Here is a 25,975-nt window from a genome sequence, read left to right as displayed (position 1 = left end):
AGCAACTGCTCTCTGGATCTGCTTTGCTGACTAGAGTTTCAAGCAAAGCAGTACTAATTTGCTTGGTCTCCTGATGATCAGTCTCATTATGCATGCTGCTCTCCTCTTAACTTCCTTGAGCTGTGTTTTACAACATGAGAGTGCAAATCCTGTTCTGCCCCTGAGTTTCTGCAAAAGGGCAGGTTTAATTCATTCCTTCCCCACTAGATCAGGAGGGGCACTGCCAGCCCCACTGGCTGTGACGGGGACAGGAGGCCTGTGTGCCACCTCAGGCCTGTGCTGTGCCAGGGAACCCTCTGGGGAGACGAGACCTGGAGGAGATGAGTCCATCGGGCACAATGGCGCTTCGCTGGCTTCAGGAATCCTGGAGCACCTCACACTTTCCTGTCATTATGGGGCCGCTCGTCAGCATGTCATCCTGGTGGAGCCCATGGGCCTCTGAGAGCCTTCTGGAAGAGAGAGAGCAGCTGCCATCAGGGCCCAGGGGAGGTGCTGAGGCAGCAGGAGGTGGCTGTGGCTGTGGGCAGTGCCCTTCCCACCACCAGGGTGCAAGGCCTGGCTTCCAAAATGGTGTCCGCCTCAGCCTAAGGAAGACACTGAGAAGCACTGACTGGACCCTACACCACGAGGGTGCTTTCCCGTTTGTTTTGAGTCTCACACAGAGCCTGTATCACCTGCCAGGGCTGTTTCACCTCCTAAGAAGTTGTCTTGCGGCTTATTTTTGCACTTCTACACAGCATGACCTGAGGGCCCGTAAATCTTTCCTGGCCTGACAAGGCCAATTGAGCCAGGCTGAGGCCTGCCTTGGAGCAGCTGGGGGCCACCTGATAACCGAGTGGGATGGCGCAAGCTATCATTTACCTCATCTCTGCCTAGCAGTGCAGCCACGACTTACGCAGATGCAACAGGAACAGAAGCACTGTTCTGACTGTGCCTTACGTGCTCCAACGTCCACAGCCTTGCTGCAAGTGGGCAGAGGAGAGAGGGGTGACAGCAGCACAGGGGGAGGGACACTTCGAAGCTCTGAGGGAGGTGCAGCACAGAGCAGGGACACTTCAGCGAGGGGAGGGAAGGGCTGTGGTGACATCTTCACCAACCTGACACTGCTGGGAGCAGCTGATGTGCCATCCAGCCTCAGATTAGCACTTCCCCAGCCCAGATGGCGTGAGGGAGAGCAGATGCTCTGTGATTCCTTGTGCTTCCGGAGAGGGTCACCTCTTCTACATGCTTCTGAGTCTGGGGAGAAAAGGTGACTCCGGCTGGGGCCTATTTTACTGCTGGCAGCGGGACAGCAACTGCTCTCTGGATCTGCTTTGCTGACTAGAGTTTCAAGCAAAGCAGTACTAATTTGCTTGGTCTCCTGATGATCAGTCTCATTATGCATGCTGCTCTCCTCTTAACTTCCTTGAGCTGTGTTTTACAACATGAGAGTGCAAATCCTGTTCTGCCCCTTTTGTGTATGTGTACATACACATCTGCCCAACTAGACAGATGCTGATTTAGCAGAGCTGGGAGCGAAGAAGAGGAAAGGGAGAGGAGGTTGGCCCTCAGTGCAACTGCTGTACCCCAGCTTGTCTTTCTTGAGCCAGAACTCACAGAACAGAAACTACAAAGGACTGTGAGACTGATCTAATCCTGTCCCTCGGCCAAATCACAGGATCATTTCTTCTGCTGTGCCTGAGAATCATTTGTCCAACATGATCTTAAAAGCCTCTGACGTTCCATTCCCTTCAACATCCTCAGGTAACCAGTTTTAGTGCTTACTTATCTTTATTGTTGGAATATGTTTCCCTATGTCTAAATTCATTTGCAAGAATGACACATTGGTCCTTTTGCTGTTCACAGGACTTGTGGAGAACAGTTTAATTCCTTTATTTTTACAGCTCACAGTAAAATGCTGGTCATGTTTGTATAATCAGCCTTGGGGACCCAGGCCCAGGGCCACATGTACAGGCCACCTGCGTCCTTACTTGGTGGTAACTATCCCTCCCATGCCCCCAGTTTCTCCAGCATGGACAAACATACTCACACCTCTCTCAGTGGCAGCTCCTGCTGCTTCCACAACACAACAGCAACAAATACAGAGCAAGTGCTACCTGTGACCCCCAGGATGCATATGTCTTGAACTATATGGGTCAGGCAAAATGGCAGAATTTGCTTCCATGTAAGACAATCTGTGCTCTGTGTTATCTAAAAGTCTATGAATTATCCTCTTGGTCTATGTACAAAGGTGCATCTGTAAATATTACTCAAGACAGCACTCTTTATCTTCATAGTAGTAGAGGTGCTGTGATTTAATAAGGTTTTCTTTAATTTTATGAATATTGAATATAACCCCTCTACAAATCTTGTGTATGTGTAGTGAGATACTGCAAACTCCAGTGATTTATGCACCCTTATTGTGCAATCATTTTTAAAATAGTTTTTAAATTTAATACAAACACTTTATCCATATGATGGAGGTGCATATATTATGGCTATAGTCCTTGCTGAAAGCTTATGGCTGAGAAAAGTTACAGAAGGGTTTTGTAACTGAAAATATCTTTAATAAATGTAAGGTATTGCTATTAAAGAAAATAGTTATCCATGCTATATTTTAATTTAAGTACTTTTTATAGGAGCAGTCTGTAGTAATTTATATGGATATAGCTTTTGAATGTCTGTTTTTGTTAGTAAATAATAACAAAAAATCCTCTTACATAGAAAGTCAGTTACCTGCAGGAAGAGGTTTCTATTAACCTACATAGAAAGCAGAAGGTCTAAGGCCATACTGCTGTGAAAGATCATCGAGTTCAGTACAGTGTTACTTGTCTGCTCTCATGTCATCATGTAGTGGGAGAAGAAAGGCAGTGATATTTTCCTGACTCACTCAAAGGTTGAGTGTTGACCTGATATGTATTGGTAAGCAGAGCTTCGGAGGACCGTATAAAAGTATATTGTTTAAAGGAAAGTTACTCTAAGAACACACCTGAGAACCTTCAGATCCCATATGCCAAGGAATAATCTGCTCTCAATTATTTTTTTTTTTAAAAAAGGTGTGTTTATTGCCTGGAAATTTGTGAACCATTAAAAATTAAATTTGACCAACTACTTAAATTTTCTTCCTTAATTTGGCTGCCTCTAAACTCAAGAACCCCTAACCTTTCCTTAAATACTGCAACTTATCAGCCTGTGAAATAATTAGGCTGAATTTTATGTGAATGTCATTAGTATATTTTTTCTTGAGCCATGAGTAGTGAATAAGTACACATACTTATAAACATTTCTGTGCTGTGGCTTGTTTTAGCAGTTAGAAGTGCAGTTTGAGAAAACCTCTTAAAATACTCACTTAAATACAGTGCTGAAATAGCTTCTAGAGATTTTTTGAAATTACTTTTCACTCATGCTTTGATGAAAGTCAGCTAAAAGTTAGGACCGATGCACAGCTCAAAGCAAAGTAACATGCAAAGGTTGCTCCCTGGGGCTGAACTCACCAGCAGGCCCTAATCCATGTAAGGCCCTCTAAAAATGGCTTCAAATGGGTTTGAATAGCACATATGTCTCTTTCTGGCTGTTGGTGAAGTAGCACTTTTCACTGAAAATCAAATTCAACTATGCAATTTTGAATAATTTTAAATATTACCAGCAGAAAGCATATTCTAAACTTACAGTTCTCATTTGCCTGTTTAAGGTTCCACTTGCCTGTTTTCCCATGGGCGCATTTCACTCAGAAAAGGAATTACAAGTAACTACAAATATTGGCTTCAGAAGCCCAGATTTAAGACCTAAACCCATCCAAACAAAGAGTAATAATATCATGTGATAGACAGTGTTACAGACTAAATTTTGTAAATACGCTGCCAAGAACGCTTAGTGGAAATTGCATGTGTGTAACACTGGATGCGACATCTGGGGAACTTGTAAATAATTTGCAGTGAAGCAAGGTCATATTAGTCAGTTAATCACTTTCCTCTAATCACTGTTGTCATGGTTTACACTATATCTGATAATCTTTCGGTATTGTAACAGTTACAAGTGCTGGACTGGAGCATGACTACTCAGTGCACAGGAAACTGGTGCACAGAAAAGACAGATGTGCACACTCATACGCAAACAATTTCCCATTAAAATCAATATTGGATCCCCTGTTATTAAATCTGAGTATCAAAATACACTCAAGGCACGTTTCTGTAATTCCAAGCAGCAAAATTGTTCACAGGGTGCCATGAAACTGCTAGGAACATCACTAGTATTGATTAATGCAATATGACTGAAGGCAGAAATTAAGCTGGGGATAGGGGTCTCCATTAAAAATGTTTATTGCTAAGTGCTCATGTATCACTTCAGTTCCTCTGCAGATCTGAAAAAAACCCAACATTATAACCTTCTTCAGGGAAAAAGAAAGACATTTAGCTGACGTATTCGTCAGAGAAATTATGCTTTCTTTCTTTACTCCAATCTTATTTAGGGTGCTAAGAGTGCTAATAAAACCTGAGAGAAGTACCAGTTTGGGAAAATTGTTAAGTACATGCTTAACACAAAGCAACACTTTAAGCAAAATATATGCTTTTCCAGTCAGCTCTGTTCCGGATTCAGTGGCCTGAATCTCAGGCTGGGAAAATCAGATCTCTTATGATATTTCAAATTGGATACATAAAAACTGTTCTGCTCTCTCACTGGTATTCTCCCTACCCCACTAAATCCATTAACTTACCCAGCAGCTCCACCAGGTTGTAATCAATTCAGGAAAACATCCTGTAATGAAGAACAGAGAATGTATTGATACCATTCATTCATCCTGCCACTCTCCAAGCTTGACAGCAACTTCAGAACCTGATTGTCTGCCAAAGAGTTTTCAGAATGACCCACTTTGTTCTGCATTACTCTGTGGGCATCTACAGCTGCTCCAAGGTTCCTTACTTTTACATCCATCTCTTTCACTTGCTGTTCCAGGCTTACCCAAATGAAAAACTCACATCTGAGCCTAAAATTTTGCAATGTTTAAACATTACTACAACTGAGATGGGACTCCACTCTATAAAAATCAAAATACAGTTCCTGGTTGGTTTTTTGTGATTTTTTTTTTAATGACGTGTTGAATTTTATGAGCTTTGTAATAAAACTTGCTATATTTGTCTTTGCTGCTACCCAGAGGCAGAGGAAGGGACAAGAACTGGGAAGAATTCTGATGAACCTTTCTTTAAACTCCAGTGAGACATGGATTTGGTTCTTACTTGTTCCTTATTCCTATGCAGTCTTTTGACTAAACACAGGAATTAGCTTCTTTTTAGTGATTTCTACTTTCTTTTAGTGCTAAGTTTTATCTAAGGTTTGTTCTGGGTTGCATAGAATGGAGCGATGAGCCTGGGAAAAGAATGGCATGAGGCTAAGTCTATGGAGGAATAATTTCTGGCATTGAAGAGGAACTTCTGGATAGTTATCAGATAATAGAGACAGTAGGATGCTATTGACACAATACATATGTGAAGTATCCAGGAAAAGCTCCTTATACCCTTGCATTGGTAAGTGAAATCACTGTTGTAGTGGCACAGTCCCTACTTGCATGTCACTGATGAAAAACTTCCACTGCGCTGCCTCCAAGGGAAAACTGTACACTGTCCTGTGTGGATTCCTGCCTCTGTCTCTGGCAATCTGCACCTTTATAACCCATACTCATACATATCCCAGAAAAACAAGAGATCAGTTAAAATAAGACAGGAAAGCTCAGAAGCTTGCCAGTGCAATAGTTAGTCTGCACGCTGCTGCTTACCTATCCTAATCCATCTCAGCTGAAAGGTTTGCCATCCGGTAAGGGTCTTGGCTCACATTCAGCAAATGTCTTTATTTGGTCCAAAGCCTGGAACTGTCTTCCTCTCACGGTTCTAACACACACACACAGAAACAGGGTGATTTTTTTTTTAAGTTGTTTTTCACATCCCAGAAGACAAAATAATCTCTTAACATGCCTTTATTTGTTAATGTGTTGATAGAGTCAGTACATAGATACCAGGATACAGTCAGAAGATACTGCCTGATGCTAATGCACGAGCGCCCAGTCCTTGTAGCAAGTATGGCAGAAGGAGGAACAGCTAAAAAGCTGGAAAAACAGCAAAGGAAGCAAAGTATGCGAGTGAGTGAGAGCGAGAGAAAAATCCACAGCCAGGCCAGACTTCTGCTTGCCAAAAACAAGCTAAGAGAACTATTTCCAAAAGAAATGAGTCAAACCAGGGAAACAAAAATAATAATGCTGTGTGGAACTTAAAGCAGCAGCTGCTATTCGAGAGAAAACATGAGATGAGTTAGAAGACACAGAAGATTAGTCTTTTTTTGGTTTTCAAATTATTACATTTGTGAAGCTTTTGGCTCAAAAATGTTTGACCTAATCACATCTGTTTTAACAACTTAAATGAGAGGCCCAGCAGCTGTAGCTGGCAAAAGAATCTCCAAATCTGCAGACACCATTCCAATATTTGGGCTCTTGTCTGAACAATCTATGGATAACATAAACTCTATACCCTAAAAGTGCCTATGCTGTGCATTACCACTTACCGACTGATTCTGCAGTCCCCCCCCGGCCAACAAGCCTGCTTCTAAATTCAGCTGTTTCTTGGCTTAGCCTCTGGAAATGGAAACCCATTGCTCTGATGTATGCAAATTTATTTCATATTCTTGAAAACAATCAACTGAAGCCTCTTTGTCTACACCCAGATACAAAGGCAAACAATGGGTGCTGAAGAGAAGTGTGTGTTGACAAGTCTGAAGACAGCATAGAAAGTCTCACAAGTAAGGTGAAGCCAATCTGGCTGAGACTCCAGTGAACAGAGAAAAGACTTTTGCAGAAGGTTAAAATAGCATATAGAAGATTTGGTTTTACTACACAAATATACATATAACATATAAAAAAGGAAAAATAAACATTAATATGGTTACATAAAAATGAACTGGCTAGATGATGTAAGCTATTTTTTTTGTGCCCCTGTAACCTGCTGGGTTTTATTTAGTGAGACTTTCCTGTCTGTCTAATTTTCATTGGCACATCAATTTTCTTGCAGTGCCTGACTCTTTTTCAACATCTGCTGCTCAGTTTGACAGTATTAATTTTGGAATTTTCCCCAGATCAGATTATTTGAAGATTGTAGTGAATGCTGGCAAAAGATCTAAGTTTTCTGTCTTTTCTCCTCTCCTTAATGAAAAAATGTTTTCTTGAGATTCATAATCATTGCTATTACTGTATCTGATACAGAGAACATACTAATAGAGGCAGGTTGCCTTCTCCTTCCAAATTTCTCTCCACCTGATGTACACACACTTTATTATTCATGGCTATTGTATCCCTGAGTTGTAAGCACAATCCTCTAAGCATACATGTTGAAAAGGTTCAATTTTTCATGTGTGTAGATACTGAAGCATTATTCCATAAACAGTATTGAAGCAGGTGGGTTTGGATGGGGCATAAACCTAACATTTGTGTTGATAGACTGTGTATTTTCCATATCTGGAGTCATGGAATATCAAAATAAGAAACATGTATACCAGTCCATTTTATTTTTTTTTATTACAGTTAGTAGTCACAGGTGGGTGATCTACCCCATTAACCATGTCTCAAACATAGTCTTTGCCCCAGGGAGCACACAGTCTGTGTTTAAGGAAAGAATCGAGATGTTCTCAAGCAGAAAGAAGGGATATGCTCAGGAAATAATATTTGTCAGTATGATCAGTGGCAGCATCGTACACTAACAACATGATATTATTTTTGTACAGATGATGGCAATTTAGCTATTTAAGCAGAACAATGAAGCACCTCTGTGAAATCCCTTTGACCATATTTTCTGTGCATAAAAGGAACAGAGAAAAGACCATTGGATGTTCATTTGAAAAGTACAAGGGGTAAACCACCACAAGCCAGACTGTAGAAAGAAGCAAGAGGGGCAGGAAATGAATTCAAACTGTCCTCGGTGTGTTAGGAGACGGAAACTAGTCAAGTAGTGCTAAATAAAATAGGGTACCTTCATTTACTTGGTGTAAAAGAGATACAAGGGAACTCTTTGCTGCCCAAATGAAACTCTACTGCCTGCATTTGTCCTGCAAGGATATGGTTAAAACAACAAGGTAGGAAAATAGCCATTATAGCAATGTTCTAGGTGGATATGGATAGAGCAAAATGAATTGGCAATGCCAGTAAACAGGATGCTGCAGTAATCAAGATGCGAGATGGAGAGTCTCCGGATGAGAATTTTAGCTGTGTAGGCAGTACTGGAGAGCGTATGTCTAAGATTTAAAAAAAACATCCAAACAACAACAAAATCCAACTTTGCAAGATGTAGATATAATATGACTGTGAGGACCCAGAAAGCATTACAAGATAAGCATGATACTCCAGTTACTGGCCTGATTAACAAATGGGACTGACTGTTGTCCATGGTGATTAAAGAAGGACGTGACAGGGAGGAAGCTTGGAGAGAAAGATTAAAAGCTCCATTTTAGTCCTGTTCGGTTCAAGGTGATGGCCAGACAACTACAGGGAATGCTGGGAAGACAGACCAATTTTATTTTGACCAGAGTGAGACAGGTCTGGAATGCAGAGATAAAGCTGTGAGTTCTCTACAGAGAAATGGCAAATCTAGATTGGATTCAGAAGGGTTAAATAGTTTATACATAAATAGGTTCTAAATATCTGCAAGTGATAAGAAGGAGAGGCTCTTTACATGTAAGTGTACCATCTTAAATGCAGACACAGTGAATGTACCTCCCCCCAAATCTAGGACCTGTATAATTGCATATGCACTTCATTAATAAGATGCTCTTATTTAAAGCACTGTTGGTGCTACAATTTTTTATAAAGGGGAACAAAATACAGCTGCAGCTTGGTATAGGTATATGGTATCCTGATGTGAGGGTCTTAAATACAATAAATCAAGCTGATCTGAAAAATAATCTCTTCACAGACTAGGAAATCCTGATTAGCATAGAGGCTGATCTTTGCTCTCATTTGTGATCAAACAGATAGTAGATATCCATCAAGCTGTTCTTCCTACAGGTTCTGAAAAAGAATTATTTTGGTTTTTAAATACGTGGGAGGTGTTCAGATACTGTTAGCCAGGGAGATCTGAGAAGTATTGGCTGGTTGTGGGTAATTTATTGCCTGCATTTGGGTATTAGCAAGATCTGTCATTTAGCTTTGTAGAAACCCATATGCTTTCATGAGGCACTTGACTTTTATAGTCATTCCATTTAAAAATCAGCTGTCCTCACTATTTCAGTTCTAGATCTTTTGATCCTTATGCTTTAATGTACTGGACTGTTCAAAGTTAGCAGGGAGCTGCCAAGTGTACAAATGATGTTTTAGCTTGATTAGCTCTGGCTTACCCTCCTTAGCATGAACTACACATAAGTGCATGCAAATATTATTGATTCAGAGTGACTGATCTATAATATTGCTCTGGAGGTGAATTATCACAGACAAAGAGCCAGGAGAACTAAGTGCTCTGTCTAGGCTGCACCATTAACAGCAAGACTTTGGAAGGCTGACTTTTAAACTACAGTCTCCATGGATTTGGGGGATTAACTTCCTCCTCTGACTAGGCACAGACAGGCTCACTTCATAGCCCTAAAGCTCCCCATTTATTTATGTAATTTAGTATGAAACATGCATTTCTGTTCATAATTGGCATTTTATACATCTGTACATACTACTGATAATGTTTAGACCATTTTCATTACGCTACAGTCACAGTAGATATCTTTGCATTTTGATGACACTGAGTGAGCATTCATAGCAAAAGATATGGCTGCCTATATATTCTTAAAGGTGTGACAACTGCTTATGTTCTACAGCCACTTTCCTGGCAGTAACTAATTTGAAAACAGGCATTTTTATCTCATCAAGTACTCTAGGAATTAGCTGGTCGATGTTTTTATCTATATGTGAGTTTTAAGTTTGATTCAGATCAATCCCTAGACATTAGTTCTTTGCAATCCTGAAACCTTGCTGCTGTTCAGTTACCCTGCTGACCTATTCTGGAATGGGCAAAATAGCCTGCTATAGCTGAAGTCACTTTAAATACATTCCAACGGCAAAATTTTAACACAGGTGGAAGTGGTAGTGCCTCCTATCAATGAGTGTGCTGATGTTTCCCATTTTAACACCCTATTTTCAAATACTATTTAACTCTGCCAAACTTTAATCCTTTGGTCTGAAATTTTATTTGCCAGGTGATCTGCATCATAGAGAAGCCCGTAGGAGAATGATGAATTTTATCTCCAGGGCGGGGTCCAGATACAATGTCAGCCATGAGAAGAGAAAAAAGCACTGAACATCTCACATTCACTGCACTAAGAGTGGCTGGGGTCCAGTGGTAAAAATATTGCACTAAATCAAAATGCATATGCCCGAGAAGAAAGCGTAGAAAATTAAAGCTGGACAGCAACAGAGGCTCTGGAAAGCCTGAATGCTGGGGTTTCTGTCTCTGCAATCTGTTCTTGGTAATGTTATTTTTGTATGTAATTAAGCATAGGAAAGAAGCATAAGCTTTCTTTGTTAATAGTTTCAGCATCATTTAAAAATTCCCTTTTTCTGGCTGAAGAAAACATTACTGCAGGAGATGTATAGCCTAGCAATGTGTTGCAGGATGAATGTGAAGGGCTTGCAGCAACACCATTTCATGAGAAACTATGCCATCTGGAGCATTAAATATGGCCATGGCACAAGTTCTTTCTAGCAGGTACCTCAAACACAAAGGATCGTATTTCCCTGAATCTGGTCATAGCTGACTCCACATTTCTCAGTAAATTGAATGGCCTTTGCTTGCGGCTGTATCTGTGCCGTCATGCAAGGAACAGATTGACTCTGGCTTGCAACTGTTGGATTATTCCCTGGAGTTGACAAGCACTCCGTCTTAGCCACATGCTCTTTGTTCAGTCTTTCAAAAGCCCTTTAAACTTCCACTGATTAGAGGTGGCTGAACTGCAAACTGAGCTTTGCTCTGGTTTTGATCAGCAAATAGTAGCTCAGGTGCTTCTTTTACTTAAAGGTACATGTAAAAAATCTAGTCTGGGAAATTTACAGGATACAATTCCATCAGGAGGCGTGAAATACATACTGCTTTATTTTGGGACACAATGATGAGTAGATTTTCATAAGTGTTCTGGCTCTTTGTGATCTGGCTTGAATCTTCCTTTGAAAAGTGAAAATATAGCAATGTCTCTGGATACTTTAGCATTGTTCTTCAAGTTATTCTTCTATTTTAGTATCATTAAACTATTAATATTTTAAGTTATTACTCTTAAATGCATGCAGAGACAAATAAATGGCAACAAAATTTCAAGGAAATGCAATTCAGGAATTTGTTTCTGGTTAAAGCTTAGTTTCAGTTTGTGGAGACTGTTTTAGCTAATAATCTGTTGAGCTGAATTGGGGATCATTTTAAGAAATGCTTCATATTCTGAAATGCCTATGAAAAGGGACCAGGAGTTAGTCTCCAGGATTTGTTCTTGTGGTGGGTGATGGGAGGAGAGGAGTGTACCATGTGTGGATGAATGCACTTCTCATGGTTCTCTGTCCTGCCGCAATCCAGGCTCTGTGGTAGGAGCCTGGGCACAGTTAAACGATCAATTCTCTTTTCTGAGATAACTGATAGGTTTCAAAGATTTCCCTCCACCGTGGCCAGAACAGTCAGAACCAGTAATTCCTCTAGAATTGGAATAACTTTGAGTATGGTTATTGTTATATTTATTTATTCACTGGGGGACATCTTTTGAAAAATCATTCTTTAAATGCTGCAGCATATATGGAAAGTTGGAATGCAAAGGACGAAATGTCTCTTAGGAAAATGACAGGATGCCAAAACACTTTGTATGGACAAGCTAAGGACCTATTGGGAGGTAGGCAGATCAGGGAACATCCCACAGTCAAGAAATTCGGGGTTGAAACGCCCTCAGGAATGGGCAATTTTGCCATTCACTTCAGTCGATGTCTTGCATTTATTCTGTCTGAAGGGAGCTGGATTGTCACAGTATGAAATGCTTTGCCATAATAATGAAGTTTCATACCAATTCTGTTTTCATTACAAAACATTTGTAAAGTGGAACCAGAAAGGTCACTTAATTTGCATCTGTGAAAGGCTCTAAAAATCTCTGGGGTGAAATTCCCTTGATCTCAGTAGAATTACACCTATTTACACCTGGCTGGAATTTGGTCCCTGACATCCTTTTCATGTCTTACTTACTGAAGCAAGCAAGTGTGAACACTCATTCTCAGCAGGGTTCAGTCAGCTGTGTCAAAAGCAGGAATGGGATTACTTCATTTTTGTCATTAGAATCAAGCCAAAAATATTAGGGATTTTAAAAAAGGTTACTTTTTTAAGAGTTGTTCAGTGTTCTCATTGTCTGTTTTGTCTGCTGACTGCAAAAAATGCAATATGAAAGAAGCAGAAGTGCTTCTTGTGGTATTTTCTGAATGACTGAAATCATGAAGTCTCAGAAATCCTTTGTTTTTGTGAGATTTTCATCATCAAGAAGTCTGGAAGGATGAGATAAGCTTCCTGACTTTGGGGTACTTAGCCAGACTGATGAAATGGGTTTGCAGGTAGCCCCCTTTCAGACTACAAGCATTTTAGTATTTCTCTGCCTGCTCATGCATTGATTTTTGCACTTCTTGAGTATATAAAATGTGAGCTTTTAGTACAGGCTTGTGCTAAATTGCTACAGTTTCATAAGAGAATAACAAAAGTGAAAGATTTGGCAGTAAGCCTCACAGAAAACTGTTCCCACTGCTCAAGCAATATCATGAGTTGTGAGGACTATTTGAACGTCATTAATGCAGAATTCAGTGTGCTGTCTAATATACTGTGGTCTGCATGTGATAGAGATGTCTGCCTCAAAGGTTGTACAGTGTAATAGAAAGATATACTGCTGAATTTTTTCAAGACCATCGCTAAGGGAGCTATGAATATTTGCAGTCTTCTTTTTCAAGTTTCATTGTTTTTTAAAATATACTTTTACTCTGAGGCTATGTTCATTTTGTAATTACAACTATCGATAAAACAAAGGACTGAGTATGCTTTGCACAAATCTTTCCTAAAAGTAGCTAGAATAATTGTGCAATGATACACATCCAGGATAAAAACCCAGAAATTGCCCACTGACAGGAGGGACCTATAGGCTAGAAGCCTCCACAAAAGAGCAGGCCCTTATAGACCTGAACAATTCTCAGTCTGTTTACAGTATTTCCCTTTCCCTGAACTAGTAAAGCTAGATATCTTCTGGAGAAGGTAAATGAGATGACTATGCTTTTGCTTAAACTGATAGAGTAAATGGGGACCATTAATACTATCTCTATTCTTTCCATGCGCTCAAGAAATTTCCAGCACATATAAGAACAGAATGTGGGCCCAGGTTATCATCTGTCATAGAATACCTGCCCTGGAAGAAAATCTTTGCCGTATTTTCACTGTTCATCTCCCATTGGCTCTGTTTCCCGTATTAGCACGTCTCCAGGAAACGGTGGAAGACGACCACATCTGCACAGACAAAGACCATCTCCATATCATGGCCTCTGTCTGCCACAAGAGCACTAGATTAGTGGGGAAAATAATAGATGCTTGGACATCTTCAAGCATCTCCTGAGGGCTTTTACCACCTCAGGCTGCCATAGCGCTCGTGTTGCTAGTTCAGCTTGTTCACCATTCAAGCAATACTGAAATGGCAGTTACGTTTTGCTTGAAACTTTGAAACATGGCCAACTATTAGCTGTGCTATTTTTGGCAAACATTTACAGACATTTTCTTTGACTGCTACTTTCTCAAAATCACCATAATTTTCAGCAGTTGCAAAGTAATTAATCCTGCTAGCAACCCCCAACCCTCATTTTCACAGATAATTAGCGGATAGGGGGGCAGCCAGTCCCTACTATCATAGCTGGAGAAATCCATTGTTCTCAGTCTGCAGCTTACATGGCCAAATGTTTCATGCTAAATTTATCACTGTTGATTACTTGCACGAATGCTCTGGGTGGCCTTTTGGGGATTTTTCTGGACTCTTGCTGGTGTGTTACTTGACAGCCTTACCACAGTAAAACAAAGCTATGATTATACCACTAGTAAACAACTCCCCTTCAAAGAAAAAAAAGAAGATAGGAAGAAAAGACACCGAAAGCTGCAGAACATACTGCAAGTCTGTTTCTAGACCCCAGTTCTAATGTTTGATTAGACAATGCTAGAGGCAAAAACAATTTCTTTGCCCTACTGTAATTGCTATCCAGAATAAGAGGCTCTATTCTCATATTGACACTTTCCCATCTATTTTTCACTGCTGGATAAGATTCTTTGTTATGCTGATATGCAGTACCAATCCTTCCACTACTTTCAAAATGGGGAGTACTGAAATGGTAGAAAGCAGTTTCAATGGTGTCTACTGAATTCTGGTGTTCAAGCCCTAGATACTGAATTTCAGTGGAAATAACTGCTTGAATCTCTAAGTCTACCTTAATTCTCCTAATCTATTTTTTTTTATATACTTAATGTTTTTACTGCATGTGCTGTGCATCTTAACAACTCGTAAAGAGAAAGAAATAAGGCAAATCAGCACTTTGACAACAGAATACCAAGCCCTAACTACTGTTAATGTTCAGCTACTAAGGAGCTTAACAAAAAAGACACCTTTAAAAACATTCTCTATACCATCACCCACCCTGCTGTTCTAACATGTCACAGGAGAAAAGCCATATACTACCCAGAATCAACTAGATCTTGTTGCATTAATTTTCAAACCAGAAAAAAAATCTTTAAGGACACTTCCAGTTCTGCCAATCAATACAGTAGTGTGAGTCAGTTTAATATTTTGACAGATGATGGGTCATTGTCACATCTGAAAAATAAATGACATTAACTCTGGGATTAAGTCATAGACAAGACAGAGGTAATCATATACGTGTAGCATCCTGCTAGTTTTATTACCTTGAATCTTTTAAGCCTGCACATTTTCAACAATGAAGTAATGCAAAATGGAAAATCCAATTAGCCCATGCATATGCTTCTTGAATACCACTACCCCAGCTCTGCATGTAGATGAACTGAACAATACATTGATATCTTATAAAAGAACTGTCTACAGCATTTAGTATTGCATTAAGATTTTGCAAAGATGAATTTCCTTCGTTTACAGGTGATGAAAATATTAGACGTTACATGGGTTAAAAAAATCTTTTTATATAAAATTTAAGCAAACCCATCCCATTTAGAAATGAGTTTTAACAGTGGGAAAGCTTTAGGAAAGCTAGAACAAGAATGAGATTACCAGTTTTGAAGCAAGTATTGTAACTAGAAAAAATAATAGAAATAGAACTGCATAATGAAAATCAAATATATCTGTTTAATTGATATACATTGACATTTTATATATCTAGGTTCAAATTTTGTGAGGCGTACAGAAGACATTCCATAATTTGACAACAAACTAATGTCTCTGTAAAGTGTCTGACAGTGTGGGTGCATCTTAGAAGGCTTTTTTTTCGATCTGTAATGAGCAAACTGCAAAATTAAGAGTTGCATTAAGCCCAAGAGAGTCTGTAAGCTCATCCATCACAATGCAAAGACATGTATGTTGAATTTCATGAGGAGCTTCATGTTCAAACTTCATGACTGTTGGGGAGAGCAATCTAAGCCCTTTCAGCTTTTGTTTTGCTAGTCCAAAGAAAATTTCAGCTTTCTTTCATAAGGCAGGCTTCCAAATCCCTGTAGCCATTCTCTGTACCAGATTTTGTTTTCCTGGGCAAGGTTAGCAGAGAACTGTACTCACAGTGTTTACAGTTCAATAGCATCCATACTTCCTCATGTGTGTGAGAATACTTTGAGCAATACTACTAAAAATAAAAGCTAAAAATCACCAATATTATAATCATAAGTCCCACAGCCTGTCAATGATGCAGGCTCTATCTTTCCCACCATGAAAACATGCAAAAAATTTCTCTGAACAGACTGTGGCCAGACGAGGTGCTTAAAAAAACAGCAACCAGACCAACCAGCTAGCATTGGACAAAACAGGTCACTAGAAGTCAATGAACATAGATTGCTCCTTCCTCTCCAAAGACAAGTCCCAAGGAAATTCCCTTGTTTCCTGGTAATTCCCCATGCTCACTTACCCTGGGCTACATCAAAAGGAACATGGTCAGCAGGTCAAGGGAGGTGATTCTGTCCCTGTACCCTGCCCTGGTGAGAGGCATCCAGCTCTGGAGTCCCCAACATAAGAAGGACATGGACCTGTTGGAGCAGTTCCAGAGGAGGCCACAAAGATGACCAGAGGGGTGGAGCACCTCTCCTGTGAGGACAGGCTGAGAGAGTTGGGTTGCTCAGCCTGGAGAAGAGAAGGCTCCCGGGAGACCTTATAGCCCATTCCACTATCTAAAAGGGCCTACAGGAAAGATGGGGAGGGACTCTTTATCAGGGAGCGTAGCAATAGGATGAGGGATAACAGTTTTAAACTGAAAGAGGGGAGATTTAGCTTAGATATTAGGAAGAAATTCTTTCGTCTGAAGGTGGTGAGACACTGGCACAGGTTGCCCAGAGAAGTTGTGCCCCATCCCTGGACCTCCAGGGCTGGACCTTCAAGGCCAGGTGGGAGGTGTCCCTGCCCATGGCAGGGCAGTCGGAACTAGAAGATCTTTAAGGTTCCTTCCAACACTAACCATTCTATGATTTGCCCTAAAAAGAAATGAGAAATATTCCCCGGATTCCTTTGCTACTCATAAACATCTAGGTCTACAACCTCATACCAACAGGCAGAAAGATGCAAGATTTTTTACAGAACATAGGAAAATAGATACAACAATTGAACCACTTCTGTTTCATTGACTGTAAATATCACTGTCACTAAGGATGCATACTACCTATAGTGTTAACAACATATACCACTCGCTTTTAAATTTAGGCAAGTAAAATATATTGTATGTGATTTTACCAGCTGAAAAAGCCAGAAATGGATTTTATAACTTTTAGAGTGCTTTAAGCGTCTGAAATTTACATGCAGTATAATTGGGGCTATGATCTAATTTCAGAAAAGCAGAACTCGCTCTTCATAAGATACAAACCCTTCTTTCTTTTCTTTTTAAGTTAAAGTGACAGATACAGTTATGTCAATTTTTCCCCGGCTTTGCAGTTTTTACATACATTTAGGATCCAGAATAACAGACTCCAGAGTCTGTTGCCACAGCTCCTAATGTCTGTTTAAATTTAGCTCAAAGTTTTGTTTATATGTACGAAACAACCAGGCTCATCACTATAGCAATGCAATTTACAATCCAGTCCTTCCATTTTTACTTTCATGAACATAGTCATTAACTTTTCTAGGATTATGTAATGGTTGAACAATCTGTCCCCAGAAGTCTTAAATAGTAAGCAAAAGTAAAAAAAAAAAAAAAAAAAAAAAAAAAGTAAAGTAAAAGTAAGTCTTAAATATGCAGCATCACATGAACATTCTCCAAACATGACTATCTCATAAGAGAAAGTTCTCACATATGTTTAGTTTAGAACTAGAAAAATAGCAGATACTATGGTGAGTATCAGCACATTCCAGTATCAGCTGTATTTCAAGAAACCTCATCTGTCAGAAGACATTGAAAATAGTAGAAAATCTGCTATACTTTGTAGCAGGGAAGAGGAAATCTGGTCACAACAGGCCTGGGAATAAAAGAACAGTATTAAGGAACATCAAGCACTCTTTACTCAGCTGATGAAGAACTCCTAACACTATATCAAAACACATGTAGACCTCAGCAAACAAGTGTTGCATAAATTAAGATAAACTCAGCCATCAGCTTTCCCATGGAAACTGTTTTAAGTGCGCTGCCATAGATCTCAGCAAGTGTGGTTACACATAAAACAGTGAAAGAGTTCTCCTTTCATTAGCTATATAAAAGATAAATAGGCCTGGGTTTCTCCAGAACTGTCTTATCTTTCAACTCATGATTTCTGAAAGGAAAAGAAAGATTTTGTTGTTGTGCATCTGCAGATACCAAAGAGCTAGGCAATGCACAGAGGGACTTCAGAGAACATGTTCAGCAAGTTCTTAGAAAACACAGTCATTTTTCTGTGCATGTACACAAACAGTAGGTCCAACATGCCCAGAAGAAACACGTTGCACCCAGTGTGCACACATTATCTGGCCTGAAAATCTCAGAGACAACCATTGGTTTCTCTGTAAAAAGTCAATTTGTCTGGATATCAACCACTGAACTTTCTTGAATATATTTGTTTAATAGGTAGTGTGGTATTTATAGTCACCACGTCTCAGATAATTAAGAAAATTGACATTGCTACTTTCAAATATGCTTTTAATTTATTCTCAAAACAAGAGAAAATCAGCTAGGAGCCAAAAGAGATGTCTAAATCAACAGCAGGAGGGGGTCTGGCTGAGTTTGGCTGTGCCGTTGCACTGTTTTCACAGGAACTAAGATGGGGAATGAAAGAGCACCACAGGACAGAGACACTTTCATTCAAATTCATTCTTACTGAAATGAAAGTGAAGTGCAATTAAAGCTTGGAGTTTCTCCAAGGAGCTCTAAATAACAATACGTCTTCTTCCTTTTATTCAGATGTTTAAATAGCTTGCAGAGAAAACTTGGTGAACATTTTAAATGTTATTTTGGGGTTTAAAGCCCAAGAGAAATGGCATATTCCTCTTTAACTTAAATCCTAAAAAAACCAAGGAAAATACATACTTTTCATTTAAGCAAGTTGGTTTATTTTAGATTAAAATGATCCAACTTTAGGTATTAAATGGAGAAGGCTATGTAAACATAGGGTTTTCACCTTATTCTTTCTCTGTTGTCAATGGAGAAGGAACCTTGCAACCAGCCTGAGAACTGCCTACTTTTTGGAAGGGTCTGGCTCCCACCAGCAAATACAGAGTGACTACTCCCAACCCACAGCCAAATCTGACATTAGAACAAAGCTAATCTACCTTCATACCTCTCCTGTTCATCTGACTGCCCCAGTACTTGTCTGGGCTCACAGTGGGCTGGTTCAGGTAGCTAAACCTGCAGAAAATGAATCCTGCCCTCCAAAAAATGAACTGCTTCCTGTCATCTTTAGCTCCCTGAACCAGCTCATACCACAGCAAGAATGATCACGTCAAACTCAGACCAAGGCTAACAGTGCGTCTAGGAACAGAGTTGGAGGCACAAGGAGAGGAAAAAGGGAGTAAACAGACCCATTCAGCAGCTTCATTATGATATGAAACTGGAACCTCCTTAAGTGGTTTGAATCCAAGTCTAAATGATGGACATTTTTTATATATGAGTGTGTGTTGTCTCCATTGTGTATATATGTGTATATTTATCTCCTAGGTATCTATAAAGTTACCTATATATAAAGAGAGAGAGAGAGAGATAGACAGACAGATATCTTTATATAAATATGTTTTTTATCAGACTTTCCAAATTTATGGTACATATAACAGAAATCCTCTTTTCCCATTCTTACATCCTCCAAGGAGGCAATGGTTCATCTTTCTCCTTAAAAGGATGCTTTCCAATTCTTCTAATTGTCAAAGTAAGTGATCACCAGATCTCGAATCTTTAATAATTTCCATGAGGCATTTTCTAATAGATACATTGTGGTATCTAGCACACACAATTGACTTAAAAAGCCCTCATGGCATATATATTGTTAACATGAATGCATTAAAAAGAATACTAATAATAGTTTGCACTTTATTGAATCCATCCTTCAAGGATCTCAAAGCACTTAGAAAATGTTAAATGATTAAGACTCCTGATATCATTAAAGATATAAACAAACACGCTTGTCAGCTATGACAATGCCTGCTAATTAATTTATTTATTGTGTTTGGAGAGAACTTTTATAACTGATTTATAAACCTCCAAAAATAAAGGTTTGTTATTGAAACACTGACATCTCCTTAATTTCAGTGCAACCAGCAATTAATTTTGTAATTTATTTGCATAAAAATTTAAGAAGCAATGATCATTGCCTTGTATATATTATGCTATAGACAGAAATAGCTGAATTTAAACAACAAAAATAAATTAATTCCTTGCACACCAATTAATTGTTCTGCAATTAGTTTATAATGAACAAATCTTGATGTACGCAGCAGATCTGAGTTCAGGTCAAACATCTATGTGGAATTTACATATTTGATAATTGTATATGAAGGCAATACAGACTGTAATTTTTTATCTCTGGAATGGCCAATTTTATTTTGGAATCAACTTGAATAATATTACATAAAAATATTTCCCATATTAACGTTGTAAGAACATCTTCTGCCATTGTAAGAGTTTGAAATGAAAGAAAAATCAGATTTTTTTTTCATCACAGAAGTGAACCCATGCAACTAAATATGTAATGACACCCCCAATTAAATTCGCATACCCAAATAGCAGGGAACATATCTACTACCATATAAAGCAGGAAAAAAAATTTAGTAACTGATTTTTTGACAAATTCTAAACAGCTACATTATTTATGCGACTTTTTTATTCTTAAATGTCCCCAACTGGACACAACACATGTGCCAGGTGTGTGAAATAAGAATAAAGCAGTGACCCTCTGCCTCAGGGAGTTTATAATCTAAGCAAAACAAACTACAGTATCTGCAGCTACATGCCAGTTATGTTGGACACCATTTTTTCAGTAACTTTTCATAGGCCTTTGATTTGCCTATCAAGCCCTGTCACAAAAAACTAACACAGATTTCACAGTAAGTGCACACTTAAGTGCTAAGCTTAAGAAGTTTAAATGCTGAGTTCAAAGAATTTTAATACTTACCTGAAGTTAAAAACTTGTTAAACTTGTTATAATCTCTTTGGCTCTCTTCATCATTTGAATAACAAGCTCATTTGATTATTTAAATTTATATAGGATGAATGAAGATGGACAGAAGCTTATCCTACAGAATCAGTCCTCAGGTTTATGTTAACTATGATTACTATGGGACATCACACCATAATTAGGAGGCAGCCATTCTATAATACTTATACCCCCCTGCTTCCAAAGACTACAAAGAACCATTACAGTATTATGCATAATACAGAATATTTTAGGATTTCTTTGAATTACAGCTGTCTAAAGTATGTCCCAGAACCTTCCTTGTGTGGCTGTCAAGCCTCAACCTAGATTTAGTAACTTAGATATGGTAAGAACCCCAAATTATTACTATATAGTTGGTTTCAGAGCACTCAGGGCTTCTTCTCAACTTTCTGCTACCAGTGAAAGAAACAGGTTTAAGGAAACACAAAGGTGTCACAGCTGAAATGGTCCTTAACTTTAAGGATGTCACAGCATAGGAGAAAGAAATGCAGACTCTCTGCTTGTTCTCAAATGGTGCTGGCATCTTGCTTCACAGAGCATCTCCTACCACTCAGAAATGGGAAGGTAAACTTGGCACCCTGTGCTCTGGATTTTTTAAGACGTCTGTCTAGAATGGGCTTGTTCCTGCTACTGCATCAAGCCTCAGGCTACACTATCTGATCATATAGGCACTGCATCAAAGTACAAAATGTAGCAAAATCAACTACATTAGACAACAAATTCTCTCCTAATAGTGTCTTTATTCTCTTTATACTTCATGACAGTCTCGAACGGAAATTTAAAGTTACATGAATGTTTTCAGGCTGCAGGTCTCTGGATAAAATTTCATGAGTGGCATAGCTTGTACCTTTTTTCTCAATCTGTTTTCTCTTCACCCAATTTACTTTTCATAACAAATCTATGCTAGTCTTCACAAAAAAAAATATTTCTTTTGAATGTGCGATTCACTCCCTTAAACACTTTAAATAGATTTTTATTCTTATTGTCACAAGAAATGAAAGTAAACAAAGCTGCAGTTGCAACTGGGAAGACAGTTCATAGTTTAAAGGAGTGAGAACACTTGGATGGTTTCTCAGTTAAGTCCTACCTTTAGTTTAGCTTGTAGTCTTTGCTATGGCTCACTTAGCTTTGAAAGAGCTCAGCTTCTGATCTCTATACCATTCTCACTACACACCTTGATCCTGTATCAACTCATTGAAGGACCTTTCATCTTACTAAGAGAATCTGGGATGAGGGCCGACACAGCTATGTAAAGTACCAAAGGCAACTTCCATGTGCTTACACACTGCTAAATGTTGCTTAGCAACACATAGCTCTTCAGCATAAAGAAATGCCAAAATTGTTCAAACAGAACTCACCTCGTGTGCTGCTAAAATGAAGGGCAGGCAGCCCTTCAGGAGCACAGGGCTCTTCAAACTTTTTTTGCAGTTCTCTCTTTTTATTCCTTCTCTCCAAGAGAGTGCCCATGCTCCAAGTTCACTTGAAAATAGGTTTTCCATCTGCCAGTCATCTAAAAAAAAAGACAAAAATTTACCTCAAAAATCTACCTTGAACACTTTTCCCATTGAGATTAGTTTGTGAGAAAGGAGCAACATGCATAAACCTTGAACTGCCATCTCTGAAACCATTTCCAATTAACATAAGACTTACAGCAAGTGTTCCCATGCTAGAAAAGAAATCTAACACAGTAACAGTTCCTAAACTATAGCTCTGGTCCGGTTTTCTGTCAGACTAGTAGAAAGGTTTCAAACGGACCAACAGAATGTGCTTGAATTTTGGGTTATGTCTTCATGGAAGAATGCATGTTGCCTGATGACTTTAAGGAGAAAGTTAAATTTCGATGATAGTACGTCCTCATGTAAAGAAAGTAATGGCCATACACATGCAGTACATGCTGCACTTACATCGTAGACAACTCATTTGCAGGGAATATAGGGTAGTTGCTTTCAGGGCTTAGAGTATGAGGTCGTATTATTTTTGCTTGGACTTCCAATTAGCACTACCACCATTGTGCCCCAGTGCTCCATGTGTGTTTTTGGCAACCTGCTCTCTACAGTGATGTGATAACATGGTAGGGTCTCAGCCAGATTTTAAGGCACCCTGCAAATTAAGACATTTTCAAATAAGAAATGTACAAATCATTTTAGTCTTTTAAAATACAATATCCAGCTTGTCAGGTTTCCAGATCTGTTCTGAAAACCGTATCTGTGTGTCAGTAAAAGATATTAGTCTAATGGCATATTAATGTGGCATCAGTGGGAGACACCCAATTACAATGTTTCATACAGCTTGCTTCATCTCTTGCTGTGTATGGTTAATGAACAAGGACAGGAAATTTTGGAGAAAGGGGGGAGAAGATTATCTTTTTCTGAATCTGGCCCTCAGCAATCGTGGTCATCTGTGAAATTACTTTTTCTGTAAGCAGGAAATTCTCCCTTTGGATATTTAACAGAAGAGCAATGGAAAATGGAAAATGCTTCCTTTGTGAATCAAGATAGCAGTATTTAAAATGAAATCATTAATAAAGGATCAATGATATATAGAGGCCCAACTTCATTCCAGAAAGCATGAATACTTTATTGACTGTTAGATTTTTAAAAGAATCCTGGCTGTACTTTGCACATTATTCACAAAACCTTTTGCTCTGCAATTTGGATGACTGCTATACAGAAATTGGAGAACAAATCTGAATGGTTTAAGGGTGTAACATAATGGAGTCAGATACTTTCTCCTCCAAGCTAGCTCAGGCTAGCTCTGGCTGAAAATTGTTACCATGTTGTTAAGTGACCTGTGGAGGTAGTCATTCTCAATCCATCTCAAGTCTCAGCAGATAAAAGTCTGCAGCAGAACATAACTGTATTGGTGAGCACTCTCTCCAGTCTCCTGTTTGCCCCACTAAAAGAAGACAGATCAGCAAACAGGTGGCGTTGCTACCACCACTGAGCCAGGTAATACAAGTTACTAATTTCTGGTGGTTTTCCTGATTCAGGGAGGAAAAATGATAATTCTCCAATATTTTTGTTATAGTAAGCAGGCCAATAAAACACTGAGCTGTCTAGAAAAAACTACCCATCCTATTACTTGCAAATGCTTTCATATTATGCAATTAGTACTAAATATGACACTTTTTCATACATTGGTGGAAGAGGGATTTGGTTTTATGTTTGCAACCTCATCATCTGAAGGTCAGCTCTGAACTTTTTTGCTAATGGGATATTTGCTAAGAGCAGAAAAAAGCAGTAGCCTCTAAAAAGAAATCAGCTGGTGTGGAACCATGCATGAATTAACAGAACATATAGTAACCTTACTTCACCCCATTCTAAGAACAGGAATAAAGGTAAAATGCACAATATTAATGTAGTTTGTTGGTCTCGGTAAGTAGTGCTCCATTCTTGCCATAACCACTTTCACCATTTTCAACTGTTGTTGGCTACCATGGAAGCCAGTTGAGTCTGGAACTAAAGACATATGCAGCATTTTGTCAGTATGTGGGCAGTAATCCAACAAAATAAGAGCTTTTTTTTTGATTGCCATATGTGTCTATTTTCTTTCTTAAACCGACCATCCATCCCATTAGTCAAATGGTGTAAACAATTTTCTTGACAACAAAAAGTTATCATACATCAATCAAAAAGAAACTCTAATGTGCCAACCACTATCTCAGCTGAATGTGTCTTTTTCTTAACTTTGTTTTAGCTGATGTAACTCTGGCAAAAATACCTATATATTCAAACAACCGGACTGATGGAGGGACCTATGCTATTTCTACTATAGGTCCAGGAAATTTCACCTGGACAAGAATAATTACAGACAAGTAGGAGGGATGCTTCTCTGGCAATGTGGAATTGCTCTGTGATCAGTCACCTAACTATGGCACAGCTATTCTACATAAGTGATTTTTAAAGGTCTACAAATTAAACTTAAAGAAAGCTTACAGTGTAATTACTGAGGAAAAAGAGGACACAAAGGGAGGGAGGAAAGAATCTTTCTAAATACCTCTAAACTCCTTAGGTGGCTAATCTTCAGAGAAGAGAGGCATCAGCAATCAAATTTGATGAGTAATTTTCTCTGTCCAGACAGCACTGAAATATCATCTGACACAAACATCCAGTTTAGCCCTCACTTATGTTTAATGGTTAGATAATCATGGATCATAAGTTTAGTTTTAATAACCACAGCAAACGCTTTATTAGCAGATTTTGCAGGCTACAAGGTTGTCATTTGTTATTATAGGGATTTTCTAGTTTAAATATTGCAGCAACTTATTTCTGGTTTTTGCCCCCCAATTAATGAAGTTAGATGTATCTCAGTATTCTGTCTTCATTCTGATTCTCTAGTACTATGAATAGCTACTTTGGCTATTGGGAGTTTACCAGCCTGAGCAAATCCTCTAGTCTATACAGCTACTAACTTACAGGGCTTCTAAGAATCACCAGGAGTAGTATCCTCTTCAGGGCAACTGAAGAATTGCTCAGATTTCTTGTTTTCCTAGGCCTTCTGCAATCAAGGCAAATTCTCTGGCAAATGTGCTGAATGATAAGTAGGGCATGGAGTGGAAAAAACCACATACACACAAACTGCCCACATTGTTTAGCACACACATTGCACCACTAGCTCTGAAAAAAGAGGAGACCTTGCCCTGAAATGAGGCTGACTGACAAAAACCTTTTTAAAAGCAGGCATCAGGTGTAAAATACACCGTCCGCTTGGCTTTCCTTGCATCCCCCACAGCTTTAGTGTCCTGCTAAAGAGTTACATAGCACAGAGCGCCTTTCTTGGCCCTGTACATCAAAGTCTCAGGTGCTGCAGTGTGTTTATCCTCGCAGACCCTGTGCAGCGTGGAATTTTGCTTAAGCCAAAATTGTGCAGTTTGACCAGAATTGGTTGTGGTCAATAAGGGCATAGCAGTGAAGACGCTAATGATATTTAAGATATGATATAAATCACTTAGCTTTTTTGGGTCTCTGTTTTCTAAATAACAGTGTGTTACTACTTGTAAAGCATTTTAAAGTATATCAACAAAATGGCTGATGTATATGTTGCAGCATTAGGCATTATTTGAGTGGGAAAATTAGAAAGCTACTACAAATATGCACTTAAAAAATAAACACTCATTTTCTTTTGAAATTTCTTCTCAAACTCAGCATCGGTCCTGTACTGTAACCTTATTT

The 25,975-nt window shown here is 39.0% G+C and overlaps 1 long non-coding RNA gene across 1 annotated transcript; it reads right to left on the bottom strand.

Annotated features, from left to right (window-relative positions):
- Positions 1–240: 240 nt before the first annotated feature.
- On the bottom strand, positions 241–22,302 carry LOC106889421. Its single transcript, XR_001412309.1, has 4 exons — positions 22,163–22,302; positions 5,750–5,861; positions 4,694–4,734; positions 241–449 (listed from the first exon to the last, which is right to left on the bottom strand). It is a non-coding gene; the product is annotated as an uncharacterized LOC106889421 (long non-coding RNA).
- Positions 22,303–25,975: the final 3,673 nt, after the last annotated feature.

This window comes from Calidris pugnax, unplaced genomic scaffold (genome assembly GCF_001431845.1).
Source record: "Calidris pugnax isolate Ruff unplaced genomic scaffold, ASM143184v1 scaffold70, whole genome shotgun sequence".
Classification (NCBI taxonomy): Eukaryota; Metazoa; Chordata; class Aves; order Charadriiformes; family Scolopacidae; genus Calidris; species Calidris pugnax.
The sequence above is the reverse complement of the archived record's forward strand: the minus strand, read 5'-3'. Positions and strand labels throughout refer to the sequence as shown.